We start from the raw sequence: 19,305 nt of genomic DNA on the forward strand, positions 1-19,305 counted from the left end.
ATCAGCCTGATGTGGACTGATCTGCGAAGGGAGAGCTTTTCCAACGTCAAGAGGACTGCCATGGCCTCCAAAATATTGATTTGAAAGGCCTTGAACATAGAAGACCAAGTCCCTTGGACTTTCCTTTGATGGGAGTGATCTCCCCATCCTTCCGTCGAGGCATCTGTGTGGATGGTCACCGACGGCAGAGGTGGTTGCAAGGTCACGATCCTCATTAGGGTCCTGGCCTTCGACCACGGCTTGAGAAGTGATCGTAGTAAGGCCGGTATCGGTCTTTTTAGATCTCTTCGAGCGTTTGATGCGTATCTTCTCCAGACTCCTGACGCATCTTTCAGCTGTGCTCTTATCACTCAGTCTATTACTGCTACGAACTGGAGAGAGCCCAGTATTCTTTCCTGTTGGCGTTTTGAGATCATGTCGGATTTCAGTGGTCTCTTGACAGACCCTGAGATCTCCTTTCTCTTCCCTGAGATAATGGAGAGGTGGTGTGACCTCAGGTTCCAAAGGATTTCCAGCCATTGAAACTCTTGAGCAGGCGAGAGTCGAGACTTCTAGAAGTTGATCTTGCATCCCCGATGTTCCAGGAATTGGATCTCTTTCTTGGATGCTTGCAGACAAGCCGTTTCGGATGCTGCCCGCACCAGCCAGTCGTCCAGGTACGCTGCTACCTGAACACCTTCTAGGCGTAGCTGTTGCACGACTGCCTCTACAAGTTTCGTGAAGATCCTTGGGGCTATGTTTAGTCCGAAGGCTATGGCTCTGAGAACATACTTTTTTTCTGTAACTTGAATCCTAGGTAGGAGGAGAGGGGGCGACTGACTAGAAGTTGCCAATAGGCATCTGCCAAGTCTATCAAGACTGTGAACGCCCCTTTGGGTAACAGGGTCCTTATGTGTTGAAGGGTTAACATCCTGAACTTGCTGTTTTCTATGAACTTGTTGAGTGGCGACAAGTCCAGAATGACTCTGAGTTTGTCTGAGTCCTTCTTGGGAACACAAAAAAGCCTTCCCTGGAATTTGATGGGCTTTGCTTTCCTTATAACCTGTTTGCTCAAGAGCTCTAAGGTATATTCTTCTAATGAGGGGGTGGAGTGTTGGAGGAATTGAGGAAATGATGGTGGAGACTTGTTCCATTTCCATCCTAGTCCAATCTTGATTAGGCCGTGGGCCCAAGGATCGAAGGTCCAACGATCCTGAAAATGTTGGAGCCTCCCTCCTACCAGAAGCATCTCCTTGCTTCGACTGTCTGGAAGGTTTACCTCCTCGACTGCCTCCTCCCCTACCTCTTGTGGGATGTCTAGAGGAGCCCCGTCTGGATCCTTTACCTTTCGGCCGAAAGGTAGTGGTTTGCCTCTCAAACCCGGGGTTGAATGCTGGTGACTGGGCAATCAGCTGTTGAGGCACCTCTAGGAAGGTGGTCTGTGGGTGGGCCACCACTTGGGGTACCGCGGTCATGGTGACTGTGGGATGTTGTTGAGCAGGACGGGGGAGAAGTCTAGGCTTCTTCATCTTCCTTTTAAGTTGGGGACCCGCATCTGGGGAAGACTTCCTCTTTGAGGAGATGCCCCACTTCTGGAGAAGGTTCCTATTCTCCGTGGTGGCTTTCTCAACTACCTCTTTGACTACTTCGTGCGGAAAGAGGTCTTTACCCCAGATGTTAGAAGATATCAGCTTCCTGGGTTTGTGTTTCACTGTTGCAGCAGCGAACATGAACTCTCTACAGGCTCTGCTAGCCTTCATGAAAGCATACAGGTCCTTTACTAGGGTGGCCATATGCATTTTGGCCATGACCATGAGCATGTCTGGGGTACTTCTTTGGCCTGCACACATCTCTATGCAGTTTTGTAGGGATAAGGATGCAGCAAGTCTCTCCTTCGTCTCTTCTTCCCTGCGCAAGAGAAAGTCAGAAAGTTTAGGGAGATTCCCTCTGAACTGTCGTCCAGCGATGTCTGCGTCCAGTTTTCCTACTGAAAAGGTTAGGTGGACTTCCTTCCATTCCTTCTCTTCCATGGGCAAGGCTAAAGACAGAGACCTGCACTCCTCTAGTGCCGGGCATGGTTTGCCTGCCTCCAATGCCTTGGCAACAGTTTTAAATGCCTTTGACGTAACGGGGAAGGCTATTGAAGCAGGAGCAAGAAAGGTAAGGTGTTTCTTGGTCAAGGCGGACACTTTCGAGTTTAAATACCCCGCCTTTTTTAGGCTACTCGACAAGAGAGCCTGTGCCTTATCGTAGTCGAAAACCATGATCTCCTTCGGTTCAATCTCCTCTTTTGGCGTTGGTTCATGCTTCAGTCGAATGAAGCAATCAGGGTAAGCATTAAAGCTTGGCCAAAACTGGATGTCGTCTAAGGGGATGGCTCCCATCTTCTCCGAGATGTAGAGTTTGCTGTTAGTAATCGGCATAAACTCCGCATACCTCCAGGGATTGGTTTTGGAGCAGGCTGGGAGGTCTTGGACTCTGGGTCGCTTGTATGACACTTGGGAGGTGGTAAGTGGAGCTTCACGGAGCTATCTCTCGTGTCTCACTTCCCTTGCTTCACCTTGCTTGCGAATGTTCTCCATTACGGCCGTAAGATGGGCCAGTGTCTGGCTCATGTTGTCCAATGGAGGGATAGAACCTGAAGATGTCAATTGTAACGGCTCCGGTGCTGGCACAGACGTAAGGGACTCCGACTCAACATCATCTTATTCTTCCGGAGGTATAGGTGACTCCTCCTTGGGATCATCCTTTAGTATATCCTTTTCAGTGTCCGTGGACACTTCAGACATCCTTTCCTCCTGGTGGATGTCCATGCCTTGCAACGCTTCACTGACATCCGTCTTGATGGCAATCTGGACGCAGGGAGATTTGGTTCGTGCTTGGGGCACGACAACTTCACTACCCGCTTTTGGGAACAGCAAGCCATGCATCCTAACGTTAGGTAGGTATGGTCCCGGAGAGTTTTTCTAGAACCCTCCTACACACTTGCGCAGCTTTACTCGTGCCGCATCTCTCAACTCCGTTGACTTGGGGTCGTCGAATCCTTCGGTCACCAAGGTCCGGCAGATGTTGTAGTCCTGGGGGTCCCAGTACCGCATGGTTTCGGTAGTGATGGTGCAGGGGGCATGAGACCTGCAAGCTTTGTGACCACAGAAGTTCCTACTCCTAGGTTGCAGAAGATCGCATCGCAATTCATCTGGGGTTCCTCCTGTAAAGAAAGGAAAATTAAATGAGTATGCGGTAGTTCATCTCACATGATAAACAGATTATGCAAAATAATAATATTTTAACCATTATAGCTTAGGATACTAAGCTAGAAGGGAAATAGGGAAATAGGAAAGACACACACTTGTGTCTTCTTTCCAACCAATTGCTGTGACCTCCCCCCAATATTAAGGTTATAGAGTTTCCTTTATCAGGGCGAACTCAAAAAAGAAGGGTTCTAACCTCTAGGGATAGAATAAGTGTACACTACCACTGACCCTTCTTAAATTATTTAATATTGTGGGGTAAGTTATTATCTGATTTCTAATCAGAGTATTGAAGGAATTCTTTCAATATAGGATTGGTCTCAGCAATAGACTGTGCAAGGATACAGAAGGTATGTTGGAAAATAACTACTGTATAATATATACTATAGTTTTCTGTCTGCAGTATATACTACTGTATACTGCAAATATACTGGCTACTCTATAATCATATACTGTAGTTCAGCCGGCATCTTGCCGGCTAGGCTAGCACCTGGTGGCACAGTCCAACCGGCGACACATACCTGATGGCAGACATGCCGCCGACTGAGTAAGTACCTGATGGCACCGGTCTAGCCGACATGCTGCCGGTGGGGTTAGTACCTGGCGGCACTAGCTGACAGAGAGAGGGAAAGCATGGAGTGAAGGGATTGCCTTATTAAAATGTATGTTTACAATAAATAAGGGTGTAAGTATATAACCTTACTGCCTTCCTCCAGAATGAGGGTTCAAATTGAAGGGGAGAATGCATCATTCAAGCTTCCATCCAGCCACAAGATCCGTTGCCGGTCATTGCCAGTTTCAGGAATGTGGATGGCAGTTCAAGGGAGGACTGAAGAACACTCGGTAGCAGAAGGGTCTCCCACCGGCAGCCGTCACAGCCGGCACAACCTTTCCCGGAGCCTTGTGTCCATTAGGGAAAGAGTGAGTGACTATAGAGCTGCTTATGTAGGAGCCCGGCCGGCACCATAATCTACCCGGCAAGTGGTGAGATTGCAGGAGGACGGCCACAAGATTGCAATAGCTAGGTCATCTCTAAAGAACAGAGAGGGGCAGGGAAAAGGGTCCTGTATCAAGTGTAGAAGATGGTGGCAGGATTGCCGCCACTTCCACACAAGGGTGAAACTTTGTTTCAGTATCGGTGGTATCCTAGGCGGCAGAAGAATATCTATTCTTCAGCCTAGGGTCTTCTGAAACAGGACTAGTCCTCTAGACCGCAGGGGAGAAGGTGGCGGCATCATACTCCCACTTCAAGTGCGGCCTGGGGAGGCTTAGCCTCCTATGCCGACAGCTCTACGCCGGCAGGAGAATGACTACTCACCATGCCGTTCAGCCGCCGGCAGAAAGACTGAATACTCTGAGGTTCTCTCGTAAACCCAAGCCGGTATACTCGCCGGTAAGAGTGGGAGACAGAAAACACTAGCCCAGTCAAGCCTGAGTGAACTACTCTATGGCAAGACTAAGATAGGGTTATCGCCTATGGCGGCACTCAAAGGGAAGGAGAGATTACCCTTAAATCTCCACAGGAGACGAGTATCAACTTATATAATTACTTCTAGGAGATATACTATCTCCTGTTGAATTGATAAAACGATACACGAGGGTAACCGGGGATAATGAAAGTATACTAAAACGCATAGGCTAGGTAGCCTAGTGCAGAGCGAGATCTCGGTTACCTAAATCACCGAAACTCTAACGTATACGATCGACATAAGGAAGAGGAAATTTGTATGCATAATACATCTTTACTAGTATAATTGTGCCTAAATAGCTTTCATGATTTATTAATGCTATTACCACCGGGAATGTCATTCTGCTATCCAAATAACACATGCATAACGAACGACAGCGCCCATCGGCCAAGCTCCAAAACCCATTAAATCAAACTAATTTCACTGTGAAGCAGGAGCTAAAAATTATACACTGTAAAGAATAAATACTCAACTTTTCAGAGGCATAAGCAGCTGGAGATTGCATATTAAATCTTTTCAATAATGATAAAAAACGTTAGATAACAGGGAAAACCACTGTGCGCAATCGCTACTGAAATAGGAATGAGCGCCATCTTGGAGCCATATAGTAGTATGGGAGGAAGGGTAACCTTGATAACAGCTCCCCTTCATTTTAGCCACTTTCCCCCTCGAAGCGAAAACGCTATTTGGGCAGAAGATTGCTATGTGTCGTATCAAGATATACGTCCCCTGATTTTATGCGATATCCTTAAAAGAAATTTTAAGGATATTCGTGCCAGGAGTTAGAATTCTAGAGACCTAAAGGTCAATTCTCTGGGAATATCACTGTAGCCAAATATCCCTTAGAAAGCTACCAATAGGTACATCAGGACGACATGGCTCGAGTCCCCAATATATATATATATATATATATATATGTATATATATATATATATAAATATATATATATATATATATATATATACATATATATATATATATATATATATATGTATATATATATATATATATATATATATATATGTATATATATATATATATATAATATATGTATATATATATATATATATATATATGTATATACAGTAGGGTCCCGAATTAAGCGTGTTCGAATTACACGATTCCCCTTTTCCGCGATCGCTATTTTTAAAAAATAAATTTTCTGTATCTGCGAGGCTGTTCAAAGTTTGCGAGTCAAGCACTACAAAATGTATCAAATCTATCGTCTTTTTAAGTATATTGGTAGCCCTAAATACGGTGATTTATAATAAATGTTACAAAACAATATTAACATTACATTTCATTAACAATTTCATAATGAATAGCCTATTTAAGGATAAAATTCCACGTCAACAATGAAATCAACTGTTAACTGTGCGAGTCCAGCTGACAAAATGTAAACAAAAATGTGGTTACGTTCTCGGCAATCTTTATCTTTCTCCAACCTTACGATAATTGTAATGGTAGTGTTAATGATGGTATATTAAAGCACTATTTTTGTTTAGTACAGTATATTTAAAAGCCTTATTTTTCCCTCTGGGCGTTCAAGGTTTTCACGAGTAGACTGGGTTCGTTTATCGGCAGTGAATAGCCTAAACTTCGGTAACGAGTCGTCAATATTTTTGTTTATCGGCAGTGAATAGCCTAAACTTCGGTAACGAGTCGTCAATATTTTGTCATATTTTAAACAGTATACATTTGATTTGCAAACATTGATTTTGTAGAGTAGACGGTAATATAAAATCTAGAGAGAGAGAGAGAGAGAGAGAGAGAGAGAGAGAGAGAGAGAGAGAGATTTGATGGCAGAAATCTCTCTCTCTCTCTCTCTCTCTCTCTCTCTCTCTCTCTCCGTAAGAAATAAAACCATAGTTCACATATGGCAACTTGAGTTTAAGAATGAAATTAACATGAATATTGTTAGTTGTGGCGATCAATTCCTCGCTTCAGGGGGTACACGAAACAAAAACACGACATTCAATTACAACAGCTGATTCTCTCTCTCTCTCTCTCTCTCTCTCTCTCTCTCTCTCTCTCTCTCTCTCTCGTTATACAATACTTACAAATAGATGAAGAAACCAAAATCGGTTTTCTTGAAGTGTCAATTAAATACAAAACGAAAAAATTATACCGTGTATACATCCATTTCAATCATAGCTTAACCCTGGATAGGTACGGTGGGTCGTTTGCGACCCCGAGCGTCAAAAAAAACAGGTTTTTCTCACGTGACTCACCCCTGTGACTGAATTTGTGGGTGATCGACCTGCAGGAGGTGTCTCCCCTACACGCTCTAGTAGTGTCCAGATGTGCATTGCTGTAGCTGTACTCCTTCCCCGATTTCTGAGACGCGTCGGGGTCGTTCGCGTCCGAGTTTACCCTTCTGAGGTAGTTTGCATAATTATCAAAGTTATTACGTATTATGAAATTGTCGTAGAATGGTGCAACTTGTATAGGTTATCAGTTGTGGAAAGTCTTGGTGGATTGTTTGGCTACCATGTGCATGTTTTTTTTTTTAGTTAAAATGTCGTTCATCACCACGAGGACCATTTTACCGCGAGTGCCCCTTTTTCATTTTTTTTAATTTTTTTGCCAAGTCATTTTTCCGTAAGATATTGCCAAATAGTGTCGTAAAACTTTTGCTTGTTTAGTGTTGGAAAGTGTGTCTAGATGATCTGGCTACCCATGCATGACTTTGTTTTTGTCAGATACGACGTAGTTATTGGTATATTGGGTATTTAACTGCGGTTACCAATTTCTGTTTTTTTTTCAATATTTGTAAAAATTACTACGTAGTAAGGAATTGCCGTATATTATTCATTTTTTTTTCATGTTTATGTGTTAGAAAGTGTGCCTTGATGGTTGGGCTAACACGTGCATGTCTTTTTTTTTATCTGAGATGTCGTATATTAGAATGTCGGGCATTTTACCGCGAGTGTCCCTTTTTAATTTTTTTAAATTTTTTTGCCAAGTCATTTTTCCGTAAGATATTGCGAAATAGTGTCGTAAAACTTTTGCTTTTTTAATGTTGGAAAGTGTGTCTAGATGATCTGGCTACCCATGCGTGATTTTGTTTTTGTCAGATACGACGTAGTTATTGGTATATTGGGTATTTAACTGCGGTTGCCAATTTCTGTTTTTTTTTCAATATTTGTAAAAATTTACTACGTAGTAAGGAATTGCCGTATATTATTGATTTTTTTTTCATGTTTATGTGTTAGAAAGTGTGCCTTGATGGTTGGGCTAACACGTGCATGTCTTTTTTTTTATCTGAGATGCCGTATATTAGAATGTTGGGCATTTTTCCGCGAGTGCCCCTTTTTATTTGTTTTGCATTTTTTTGCTTAGTCATGTTACCGTAAGGAATTGGCAAGTAGTGTCGCAAAACTTATATTTTTATAGTGTTGGAAAGTGTTTCTAGATGATCTGGCTACCCATGCCTATTTTTTTTTTTTAGCCAGATATGGCGTATATATAAGTATGTGTTCGATTTTCCTGTGATTGCCATTTTTTCGTTTTTTTCCCATTTCTTTCAAAATTACTACGTACTAAGGAACTATCACAGAGTAATATTTCATTTATATGTTTATTTGTCGGAAAATATGCCTTGATGGTTTGCCTAGCACGTGGCTGAAATTTTTTTTTTCTGAAATGCCGTATATTAGAATGGCCATTTTTCCACGAGTGCCCCTTTTTATTTGTTTTGCATTTTTTTGCTTAGTCATGTTACCGTAAGGAATTGGCAAGTAGTGTCGCAAAACTTATATTTTTATAGTGTTGGAAAGTGTTTCTAGATGATCTGGCTACCCATGCCTATCTTTTTTTTAGCCAGATATGGCGTATATATAGGTATGTGTTCGATTTTCCGGTGATTGCCATTTTTTCGTTTTTTCCCAATTCTTTCAAAATTACTACGTACTAAGGAACTATCACAGAGTAATGATTCCTCTAGATGTTTATTTGTCGGAAAATTTTGTTTACTTTTTTTTTGATTGAATATCATCAAATTTTTTTAGCTAAAATATTGTTTTACATTTTTTTTTTCGATTTTATTTCCCTTCAAAAAAATTTTTTGGGGTCAGAATTTTAATTTTATAGTCGTAAAATAATCGACAATTATCCAGCAACCCACCATACAATTTTTATGCATATCCAATAATAATTAGATTAGTAAATAACACCTTGAAATTGACATACCCTTCCTACATTTCAAGTGGCAGATTAGGGAGTCTGAATCAGTGTGGTTGGCGGCCATTTTGTGGACATATCCGAAGCGTAAGCTGCCCTATCTATATATATTCTTGTTCCCTATAGAATTTGTGATATTTTTGTATATTTTTACCTGCATAAATATCATATTATATATTAAATATATGTATTTTTTTACGAAATTTCCAAGTACTCAAAAAATTACCTTTAGATATGGCCCCTGATATAAATGTAATTTACAAAATAATGAAGATTTTTTTACATATTTCTATTTTAGGATAACATATGTTTATTCCCTAAAAAAATTAGCCACTTCCTATTTCATTTGGGTACCCAAAAAAATTCATGAAATTTGGACAATTTTTTTTGGCCAAAAAAAGTTACCCTTTTTTTCTCATTTCAGATCTTCACCTCCATGGGTCTGACTTCATCCAAAATACATCAAGATGTGTCCTAAACATTCAAGAATCAATTCCTAAAAGGATTTGTGTATATATGTATAAACTTTTTTTTTATGAATTTTTATGTCAGGTCTTTTTTTTTCTACTTAATTTTTTAAAATATTTATAATAAATAGTTTTTCTGCAGATGAGTAGTATTTATCTTTACAGTTGTTTTAAGCATTCATTGAAGTTTTTTTTTGGCAAAAGAAAAAAGGAGGTTACTGCAAAAACTGATTTTTCAAAATTTTTTTTGGCGTCGTCGTTCGCGTCCGAGTATACCCTTAAAGGGGTGTCCGAGGACCGTACATCCAGCTTAAAATACGGTAACCGATTTCGTCCGCAAACCACTATTTTTTAGGAAACACCATTCTATTCCAGAAAATTTTTACTATTTAAATGTCAATTGCGCTATAATAAAACATGTACTTATGTTGTTAAATTTCGGGTGTGTTTTAAAAATCGAGTATTGCTAACTTATTTTTGTTTTACTTTTGGCTGTGATCACATCAGCTGATGTCTAGCTTCCGCACGAATACAATAACAAAGAATTGTTTACTGTACACCATTTCTTAACTTATTCAAACCATCTATACAGTTAATATTACATAAACACCAATGTGTTATAACCTATCATATTTATTGTTTAGTACTTTAAAACCATCCCTCTCTCTCTCTCTCTCTCTCTCTCTCTCTCTCTCTCTCACACACACATCGAACGTTATAGCGGTAACCTAATTGTTCGGTGACTTTAAAAATAGGCCTAGTACTTTCTTCTTTTACCTTTTTTGCATATGGATCCATAATTGAGGTGGGTACAAGTTGACTTATAACTGAAGTTAGGAAAAGTATTTTGGATATGGAAAGGACAATTATTTTTCGTAACAGTTTAGAATTATCGTAAGTTATCACTCTGTCATTAGCGGCAGTTTGCTATTGTGGATTAAACGCATAAGGAAAAAAAATTTCCAGCTTTGCTACGAATTTAGGAATTTATATGGATACGGTAAGTAAAATATTTGTAATAACATAATGTTTACTAAATGCTTGTAATATCATTAGTTATGACTTAGATCATGTGTGTTTAATGCATTCGTTTGTTTATTATGATCGAAGATGGAGCGTAAACAAATGGAAGGTTTCCGTTTCAGGCGGCATCATAGAGAAAAACATTTCATAAATGGCATTCATTTCATTTATTTGAAAGTTCTAATAAAAAATAATTAGAACATTGGTAATAACAAATTCAACATATAATCTATACTTGGTAAAATTGCTGTTAATTCAAAAACACAGATGTATAAATGCGTTTGTTTCTTCGTTGTGATCAGAGATAAACGTAAACAAAACATTGGTTGTCGTTTTCTATTGTGCTTTTTAGCGTGTTTAGGAAACGCATGATATAAAATCGCCTTTACTTTGATAATTCTGGATTTTCAATCATACAACAAGCTAGTCTATAGAGTGATGGTTTTGCTATTCACCAGTTGTATTATACAATAGATATGACAAACATTAAAATTTGTCTGTATTTTGGGTTGTGTTATAACGGGAAATATATGGTGTTTACACCTATCCTGGTTGTAATTTTAACCATTTTTCAAGTTATTAGAACTTTAAAGTATATTAAATGTTTTATTTATTTACAAGAACAATTTGATATTATCAAGAAATACAGTATAGTACAAAGAAAGTATTGGAAATGGGTAGTAAACACATTTGAATAGGCAAATTGCTGGTTGCCATGGCCGCAATGGAATTATTTCTGTTAGTTGTGTGTTTCGAAATTCGCGATTTTCCATTTACACGAGGTCATTAATCGACCAAATTCTCGCATAATTCGGGACCCTACTGTATATATATATATAATATATATTATATAATTACATATATATATATATATATATATATATATATATATAATATATTATATATATAATAATATATATATATATATATATATATACATATATGTATATATATACATACATATATATATATATATATATATACATAAGAAAAAGTCGGGTAAAAGACAAATATTAATGGCAGTCCAGAATAGGGGAGGAGGAAGAGTGGAAACAACCGCTCTCCATCCGAGCCAAAAGTAAAGTGAACTAAATCACAGGTGTCTGAGTGGGAGTGGTACCAAGCTACAACCCCCCCTACCCCCCTAACTAGCGGTGCAGGTAGTTAACCCTCGCTAAATTTTAATGGCTCGTCATTTCAGCTCCGCCGAAAGTAATACCCCTAATAAATAGCGTAGTTTGTATTCCAGTTACCGAACAACTTAATTTTGATATTAAATAAATTCATTTCTCAATTCTGATTGACTATTAAAAGACAGGATTCTTTACAAAGTATTTAATTAACTAAGTTTAGTATAGTATATTTACATTGGTGATTATATTGTTTTAGAATTTATCTAATTAATGGACAAAATTTTTTTATAACAAAGGTTCTGTTAACAAACGTGGTTATGGTGGCTCTTCGTCAATTGAAGTTAGTTCTATCACAAAAGATTCAATGAATTAGTTAATACAGACATCCTTTTTCATGTCTTCCTTTATAAAGTTATAAGTATGCTTAAAAGCCTTCACCCAATTTTCCTTGCAAATTTGAAACAAAACCATTTTTGATATGTTGGTTGCATCTGTGACAAGTTTGATTGCTTGTTCAATTCCAAATTTAATGGTTTTATTATCCTTTTCCCATTTAAAAACTAATACCCATTGTATGCCATTTTTCTTTCATCTGGGAGAAAAACACGACGCGGGAAACTCTCCATGATCTTTACGGAAGGCTTTTGAACAAGACAATGAATGTAGTAGGTAATCTTCAAGCCTTTAATAGGATTTGACCAAAGGTCTCAGTGAACTGACCCAGTGAAGATGTGGCAATGTGTTTGCCATATCTCCTAGTTTGTCATTTTCCTTCCCTTCTCTTAGTAAAGCGAAGCCACCGGGATTAAGGAGAATCGGCAATGCCGCAAATGACCTTGAACTTCGCTCATAAAATGGTTCTACTATAACAAAGAAAATAAAGAAGCTGATGGATACTGTAAAAAAAAAAGAAGAGAACTGCCAACACCTGTTCAAGAGTGATTAGTTGCTAAGAATCTACATTCATTAATTAAATGTCCTCAGAGTTAATTTACACATTGCTACAACATAAACTAGAAAAGTACTCCCTGAGTAACAACCTCCTCCAGAGCAGCTTATTTCCTGAAACTAGCTTGCCTTTCCCAGAATCCATTTAGACCGTAGATATATGTCAAATCTGTATGACAACCATGTGCAAACTTGGGGTTAAGGTTAGGGTTAATTTGGTTGACCTTTTGCTCAAATCCTTTAAAGTTTCACTACTACTCTTTGAGCAGAATTGTGGCCAAAAAGTTATTCACAAAAAAACAAACAGACAAGCGGGGCAAAAATATGACCTCCTCCCAAATTCACTAGCGGAGGTCGAGATGCTGTCTACGACAGTAAATAAGCAAACACCTTACCTGGATCAAGGTGATTTTCTTTCTGATAAAGCCCTGTTGACATTATCTATTTTTTCAGGTACTTGAACAACTTAAGAATCTTTTTTCCATAAACTTTTTCTTGACGAGCTTTGCCCTGAGCTGGTTTCAGCAGGCTGTATCGTAGGCTGATAAGTTGAGCTTGATTGACTATCCAAAGTGGGAAAACCAGGTAAAGAAGAAGAACTTGCAAGACAGAGTAGCATGTTACAGAAATTGCTTCCCCAAGAAGCCGATATTTTGTCTGATGTGAGTAATGGAGGAATGGGTGTGGACAAAGGCCTGGAATTAGCACTCATGAAATCTACAGCAGAATCTTGGCCCGGTTGACAAGACCCATATTTCTTGACTGGCAAAGGAAGATTTGAACTTGTCCCAGAAATCAGAGAAAACTTTAAAATTCTAGCTTTCAATTGTTGAAAAAAAATTAGAGTAAAATAAAATCTATCAAATTGTTATAGTATATCTAAGAATAATTTTAGTAGGAAATATTAATTACCAAAAACGTCTTCAATCAGATTTTCAAAAACTGGGTCAGATGTTATTTCTGTTGCGATGCCTGAGACTATGTGACCAAATTCCTTAATAAAAGCCACATCTCCCACACCAGGATCTCGCGATAAAATTTGTCTTTGACTTCATTTTGAAGACTACTACTACCGCTACTCAGGTGTATTCGATGAGGCCTAAAAGTTGAGATTGAATTTGATAATTCCCCTGCACTTGAGGTACTAGAGTTGAAACCACCCAACAATTTTCCTTGGTATTCAATCCTTTATTGATGTTCTCTGCTATCTTTTCATGAAGCGCAGTATTTTCATATAAATTCTTCAGTATTTTCTGAAAACAAAATTACAAAAATTAAATCCCATTCACTGTATCACAAATTCTAAAATAATATTCTACTAAAACTTCAACATGCATACACTACAAATCTAACTGAAAAATAGTCCATAATAAAAAGTATCTGTAAATGTTCCCAATGAAAACAATAAGATAACCATTCTACAGTATATGTATAACCCAATAAAGTAGCTAATAGGATATATTTCTATAAAATATTCAGTAATACGACAAAAGTACCGAGACCGACATTATCTAGACATAAACAGGCAAACCAACAATTCACAAATATTATTTTCTTCATATTTTGAAAAGATTATTATGGCTAACAATAAATATACTGTATGAGAGAGAGAGAGAGAGAGAGAGAGAGAGAGAGAGAGAGAGAGAGAGAGAGAGAGAGAGCAGATGACATTCAATGCCATGTTTTGTTTATTTTTAAGCAAGTAATTGCTTGCCACAGTTATTATTATTATCATTATTATTATTATTATCATTATTATTATTAATTGCTAAGCTACAACCCTAGTTTGAAAAGCAGGATGCTATAAGCCCAGAGGCCCCAACAGGGAATATAGCCCAGTGAGGAAAGGAGACAAGGAAAAATAAAATAATTCAAGAATAGTAACAACATTGAAATTAATATTTTCTATATAAAATATAAATACTTTAACAAAACAAGAGGAAGAGAAATTAGATAGAATAGTGTGCCCAACTGCAACCTCAAGCAAGAGTAGTCTAACCCAAGACAGTGGAAGACCATGGTACAAAGGTTATGGCACTACCCAAGACTTCAGAACAATGGTTTGATTTTGGAGTGTCCTCCTAGAAAAGCTGCTTACCATAGCTTAAGAGTGTCTTCTCCCCTTACCAAGAGGAAAGTAGCCACTGAACAATTACAATACAGTAGTTAACCCCCTGGGTGAAGAAGAATTGTTTGGCAATCTCAGTGTTGTCAGGTGTATGAGTACAGAGGAGAATCTGAAAAGAATAGGCCAGACTACTCGGTGTATGGGTAGGCAAAGGGAAAGAACTGTGACTAGAGAGAAGGATCCAATGTACAGTAGTACTGTCTGGCCAGTCAAAGGACCTCATAACTCCCTAGTTGTAGTATCTCAACAGGCGGCTGGTGCCCTGGCCAACCTACTACCTATAACTATTAACAATATAGTAATATTAATTTCAGTCTTATACTCAGAGTTAATAAATGTAATAACGCATAGTTAATACTTATTTCAGGTAAAACACTGTTTAGCTAAAATACGAAAAATGTTATTGACCTGGGGTCCACATTAGACATACTTACCATGTAATCTTAAAGGAAAAATTAGTTTCTTATGTGCGAATTTGGCATAAGAGGTTGTTCATAAACTAATTAATCATAGATAATGAGAGATGACCGTACTGCACATGCAAGAAATATACCTGCTAATTGGGAGAGCAGCCATATTGTTATTGTGTGAAAGGTTTGCAGGTAAACAATGAAATGTGTACAAAATGTAATACTTCAACATGGCATTCTTTTTCTTCTAAAGAATGACATAAACAATGATGAACCAAACATTGTACAATTTATTGGTATCAGAGTCATTAGCATTACAGTAATATCTTGAGGTACGAGTTTAATACGTTCCGGGACCGAGCTCGTATATCAATTTGCTCGTATCTCAGATGAATTTTTCCCATATAAAACAACTAAAAAAAAATTACCGTATTTCCCGAGTCATAAGATGCACCTTTTTTCCAGAAAAATGCCCCCAGAAATCACCCAGCGTCTTAACACTAAGAAAAAGTTGTATAGGGGAGTTTGTCAACTCTAAAACACTCAAATAATGACATACAAACACTCACACTCACGAGACATAAAATGTAGACCTACAATTATCATTCATAATTAATAAATTAATTTATTTCTAAATTTCATTTCGTTTAATGAAGTACTGTAGCAAATTATTTGTTTATTTTGGTGATCAGCTAATAACTCGCCAACCCCTTTCTACAAGCAAACATCACAACTAGCCTGCCTAGCAGATGATTCTGTGCCATATTAGTTGTTTATGCAGTATTTATCTATTTTCTCATCTTTTGTCAATGTTTTGTGATAAAGCAACATTTTGATGACAATTTTGTTGCCTGAGTACCAAAATAGTACAAACAGACAGTTGTTGAATACGACCTTGGTAAAAACATCTCACTGTTAGTTGAGGGCAGTATTATCAGTTAGAAGAAAAATTTAATCCTAGAGTCCCATACATTAGCAAATGTATTCAACCTAGAGGAATTTTTAGAAACATTTTTGGGCTCAAGCCATGTCGTCCTGATGGAAAGTTCCTATTGGTAGCTTTCTAAGGGATATTTGGATACAGTGATATTCTAAGAGAATTGACCTTTAGGTCTCCAGAATTCTAACTCCTGGCACGAATATCCTTAAAAAAGGGATTTTGACGAAGGAAAAATCTATTTCTGGGGAGATACCTGTGATGCCCGGTGAAACGGGTCCTTCTTATCTCTTTTCTGATATAAATACTTCCAAATATACCAGAGAAAGTTAAAGCATGGAATGCAGAGGTTACTACCCTCGCGCGAGCACCCTAAGGGCGTCGTGTATAAGGATAGGGCGTGTGAAAACCACTATTCACAGGTCATCTTCCATTTAGATAAATCCTTCATCAAAAGGGGGAGCCGCCCCAACGGCACTAACCGAACTCACCTGATCCACTCAGCGACACCCGCCTCTACACATCCTTCTATATGAGATGGCTTGGAAAGGAAAGGGATGGGGAAAACCAGGGAAGGGTTTCACCGGGCGTCACAGGTATCTCCCCAGAAATAGATTTTTCCTTCGTCAAAATCTCTTTTCTGGGTCGACCTGTGACGCCCGGTGAAAATGTACCAGAGAATGCCTTCCAAGCCCACAAAACAAAGGTAAAGAAAAAACGTTATGTAAGTGGAGGTTATATATTAAGGAACATACTGTCACATACAAATGAACAAATCCTTAAAAATAAAACAATGCCATGCAGGAACAAGTAAAGTATACTGTACAAAAGCTCAAAAACATCATATTGGTTAGACCAGAACCATAGGTAGCAAATGGTAATCAAAAATGGCACGAGGCAAAACATATTAAGATAAAATGGGAACAAAAACATGGCAAACTGTACAATACCCATGGATACCAAAAAATATACAATCCAAAATAAAAGCTACCAACATGACCAAGGCAAAATGACATAATATAATAATGGGGCTAAACCATCGACATAACATAGCAATGAGGCAAAAACACCGACCGAGGTGAGAGGCATCGCGGCGAGAGTGGCAGGGGGGATGGAGAAGGACGAGAGGAGGACGAAAGGAAGAAAGGTAAGAAATTAATCGGGGGAGATGACACTCCCAGCGGCAATAGTAGGAAATTTAAGAGCCTGTAAGTTCTGTAAAGAGTGGCGTTTGAAAACCATCGGGGATTTCCAACCCGTGTACTTCTTAAGGTCATCAAAATCCATGTTCTGAAAATAATTGATGGAGGTGGCGACAGCCTGGATATCATGTACGTGTGGAAAAGATTCCGGGTTTGCTTGTTTAATAAAATAAAGGATTTGCTGTCTGATGCCTTGGATGGAAATAGTACCCCCTTGTTCCCTGACAAACAAGGGGCCAGAAGAGCGCGATGAAGTCCTAGCTAAAAAGGCCCGAAGCGTAGTGACTGGACACAAAGAAGCATCTTGGGGTAGAGGAATAATTTTCCAGGGGGACCACCTATTTTTTGGGTCCTCATTCTTGGCTAAGAAAGCTCTATCTGGAGAGAGTAGTACTTTTCCTGATGGGAGGAAATCTAGGTTTTCAAGATTACGGGAGAGAGCTGCTAATTCCGAGATTCTAGCACCTGAGGCCATGGCTGTGAGAAATAAGGTCTTCCTAAGAAGCGATATGTAAGAGCAGGATTCGTTATCAGTGTCTGACGCGAGCTTGAGGACGTCGTTCAGAAACCACGAGACCTTCTGTGGACGAACAGAAGGTCTGAGCCTAGCACAGGCTTTTGGCATGGATGAAAAATAGGAATCCGCTAGGTCAATATTGAAACCCACATAGATCGTGGTTATAGTACTAGCTGCTAGGCCCTTGTCAAAAAGGGACCGAAAGAATGAAATGGCCAGGTTCGGGGTCATTCGAGTTTCTTCTGAATTCTTTAGAAATTTCGCTAGTTTCTTAACCGCCGAATCATATTGTCTAAGTGTAGAGTCTCTTTTGTCTGATTCAATAAAGAGGACATTTTCCGGGTCAATATTTGCGTCCTTATGGGCTGCAAATTTCATGAAATCCACAAAGTTAGGGTTTGCGCTATCCTTGAGGAATCTGACACAGTCTGTGTTTGGACCACTTGGGTCAGCTTGGGAAATGGGATCCGGAACGGGAAAAGTTTCAACTCTAGGAGGAGAGGAAACCAGCTGCTTTTCAGCCAATGAGGTGCTACCAAAGCCACCTTTCTGTGAAAGGAGCGTAGCTTGGGTAAAACTTTCATCAGAAGATTCACCGGATGGAATAGGTAAATCTTCGTCCAACGGTTCCAATCCAGGGCTAATGCGTCCATAACACAAGCCTGAGGGGGAAGTTTGTGGTTAAGCTGCATCGCAAACAAGTCTACCTGGAGACCGGGAACCAGTCTGGAGATCCACCAGAATGAATTCATGTCTAGGGACCATTCTGATTCTAGTGATTTTGTCCTGGATAGTGAGTCCGCTATCACGTTCTGGACTCCTGCGAGGTGAGTGGCTGACAGGAACCAGTTCTTTTCGATTGCCAAGGTAAAGATTATGACCAGGACTTGATTTAGATTGGGAGATTTTGATCCGCCTCTGTTTATGCAGTGAACTACTGGCGTGCTGTCGGAGACTATCCTGATGTGAGTGGAGCGTGGAAGGGATAGTCGTTTTAAGGTCAGTAACACTGCCATGGCCTCTAACACGTTGATGTGGAACCGTTTCATCGCAGGGGACCAAGACCCCTGAAACATCTGGTGTTTGTAATAGCAACCCCCCCCCCCAACCACTGCGAGACGCGTCTGTGTGAATTGTTACCCATGGAGGAGGGAATTGCAGAGGGACCGATTTGGAGAGGTTCTCTGGTTTTGACCATGGCCGAAGTCTTCGAACTAAGACTGAGGGGATCTTCGATATCTTGTCTTCGATATCTTGGAAAGGAAAGGGTCGGGGAAATAACCAGGGAAGGGTTTCACCGGGCGTCACAGGTATCTCCCCAGAAATAGATTTTTCCTTCGTCAAAATCCTTTTCTGGGTCGACCTGTGACGCCCGGTGAAAAAGTACCAGAGAATGCCTTCCAAGCCCACAAAGCAAAAGGTTAAATAAAAAAACTTAAGTATAACTGGAGATTACTATATTAAGGCACGTAATGTGACAGACAGAAACATCAATTCTCATCAAAATTAAGGTAAAGTAAAAAATATATATGAAACTGGAGGTAAAGTATAATAAGTAAACAACTTCCCCAGACAAAATAACAATTCCTTAAAAATTAACAACGCCATGTAAGCATAAGTAAAGAAATGTACATAACTCTAGATCATAATAGACTAACC

At 39.1% G+C, this 19,305-nt stretch overlaps 1 protein-coding gene across 1 annotated transcript in view; it reads right to left on the reverse strand.

Moving 5' to 3' along the window:
• Positions 1-13,730, reverse strand: part of LOC137636384 (uncharacterized) — a 56,165-nt gene extending 42,435 nt beyond the window's left edge. The window contains exon 1 of the mRNA XM_068368795.1: positions 13,365-13,730. The gene's annotated coding sequence lies outside the window, so the exon portion shown is untranslated. The remainder of the gene's footprint in view (positions 1-13,364) is intronic.
• Between the last annotated feature and the right edge of the window lie 5,575 nt (positions 13,731-19,305).

This window comes from Palaemon carinicauda, unplaced genomic scaffold (assembly GCF_036898095.1).
Source record: "Palaemon carinicauda isolate YSFRI2023 unplaced genomic scaffold, ASM3689809v2 scaffold284, whole genome shotgun sequence".
NCBI lineage: Eukaryota > Metazoa > Arthropoda > Malacostraca > Decapoda > Palaemonidae > Palaemon > Palaemon carinicauda.